The sequence below is a fragment of the Priapulus caudatus genome, unplaced genomic scaffold, assembly GCF_000485595.1.
Source record: "Priapulus caudatus unplaced genomic scaffold, Priapulus_caudatus-5.0.1 Scaffold865, whole genome shotgun sequence".
Taxonomy (NCBI): Eukaryota; Metazoa; Priapulida; class Priapulimorpha; order Priapulimorphida; family Priapulidae; genus Priapulus; species Priapulus caudatus.
Window position 1 is genome coordinate 34,845 of NW_014577926.1, and position 2,289 is coordinate 37,133.

Consider the following 2,289-nt stretch of genomic DNA (forward strand, 5'->3'; position numbering starts at 1 on the left):
GCACACACGCACACACGCACACACGCACACACACACACACACACACAAATGCGCAAATGGTATATAAAAATAAATATGCTCTATAATAAGTAAATTGTAAATAAATGCCCACCGAAAGCACTGCACCAGTTAAGTAGAATAGTAAATAATATACAAGAAAATTCATGCATCAGATGTGGAATGAGTACGTAAAAATTCAGGCGTGGAAGAAAAACCATGGCATACCACGGTGTACTATGCCATCGTAGTGTCTGCTTGCTAAGAATAAAGTCGACCAACTGGTTCCAGTGACCGAGCAGTCCGACTTCTAGTAGATATACGAGTGCTTGCTTGCATACTGATAACTTTTTACACATCTTGGCGTCGCGGCTCACTCTACGTGTGATAGTAGATCATCGATAGTGCTTGCACTTATAACAAACCACGTTTTTTAGGTAGCGAATTTTGCAACTCGCATCACAGTGACACACTACTTGAAATAACACCTTATCGCATCATGGTGTATTAATACTAGTCATTTGTTCCTACAACTTTTATTGTTTCGACTTAAAGCTTCTCTCGAAAACTGACAAATTTACGTGTAATGACATGACTTTGCTTCACATATTGAAAATAGAGAAAATAGAGAAAAAACCCGAGAACTAGCCATTTGAATTTCGTGATTTCAGCTTCATGGCAAGCTATCAGCCACCTATCTTACTTGTCTCTGTGGTCAGTCACTAACTCCAACCCTAACGCCAAAGATTCTCTTGGATATAACCGTTTGCCAGTAGGCTGTTACTTAGGTACGACAAGAAAATTGTGGGGAAAACGTGTTTAAGCGTATATATATATAAAGAGCTAATCAACTGCTAATAGCCACATTATCTAATAAAACAAGCAACAAATTAAGTGATAGTTTGGTTATTCCCACCCCACCCGCACCATTCACCCACGCTCACACGCGCACGCACACGCACGCGCGCACACACTCGCACGCACACACACAAAAAGTCCCCTACCCTCCTGACAATCCATATGCGCCAACCCCTAACCGGGCCTGTGCCAAAATCAACACACTTCACTGCACCGAGTTGAATCGATGTTTTTTTGCTCTATCAACAGAGAGCGTGTTTGCGTGTGTCACTCTAGCTGTTGTTGAGTAAATAAAATCACATGTACAATGCAGATAGGACCGGATAGCCAGACCCCGCAGACACTGTCGAGAGAAACGCTCCCTCCTAAGTCTTATCTACTATAAGGTTACACGCTGATCTGCCCGGGTGAAACGCCTGAGCTCGACAGAATTCTTAGGAGCTTGGGAAGGAAGCTTAAGCAGAAACGTTTAGGAAACGAATAAAAGAAGGGGGTGATAGGATAGGAGGATGGGAAAGAGAGGATCCCATGTACTTGAGGTGGGAATTTGAAGGACGCGATGCTGTGTGTTCTAGATAAATTCAATGGTTGGTCTGGGTGAACTTATGCACGTTCCACTCGGAGCATTATCCGGATTAATTCGATGCATAATCTGGATAAACTTTATATGTTTCGGATAGATGAATTTAGTGCATATTCCGAGTGAGCTTTAGTTATGCTCCACATAAACTTAATGCATGTTCCTGTATATACTCTATGCATGTTCTGGATAAACTCCCGTGTATTTTCGGAACAAGCTCAAAGAAAACGCCTGAAACCTTCGAAGCCTGAATTACTATTTAACACTTGTCAATATTTGTCAAATAAATGCACGTATAAAATGACCCGAGACCAAACCTTGCATCCAAATAGTTTGTACGTGACCCCTGCCAGCGCAAGCGCATAGCCATACACATGCCTCACAGACCAGAAATCAAAAATCACTGAAAGAAGTTGTGACATTATGCATTTATCTGTTGTGACATTATGCGTGAGAAATCTGTTGTGACATAATGCGTTGGTTGTGACATTATGCGTTGGATGGTCAACGCATGTCACAATTTTGTGACATTATGCATCGCTGTGACATTATGCGCCGTTGTGACATTACCGGTTGTAAGATGCCTCACAGACCAGCACTCCACTACCCAACAAGCGATTCAGACACCTCACCTCTTCTGCTGCGAACAATTTCACACTGACGTGCTGAATCACTTGATCACTGATCCTTTCATCCTTATTTACTAAACAATAGCTGTGATATAATTTATTAGAAAAATAACAGTGTCCAGGCTGCGCGCGTTGCAAGAATACACATCAAACGTGAGTTTTACGTTCACAAAACAAGAGCTTGATTGGTGCGAGCAACAAACAGCACTGAGCAGCTGCTATGTA

The 2,289-nt window shown here is 42.1% G+C and overlaps 1 protein-coding gene across 1 annotated transcript in view; it reads right to left on the minus strand.

The window, feature by feature from the left end:
* The window catches only part of LOC106814059 (RNA/RNP complex-1-interacting phosphatase-like), a 33,326-nt gene that overhangs the window by 15,955 nt on the left and 15,082 nt on the right, over window positions 1-2,289 (minus strand). The gene's annotated exons all lie outside the window — the stretch shown is intronic.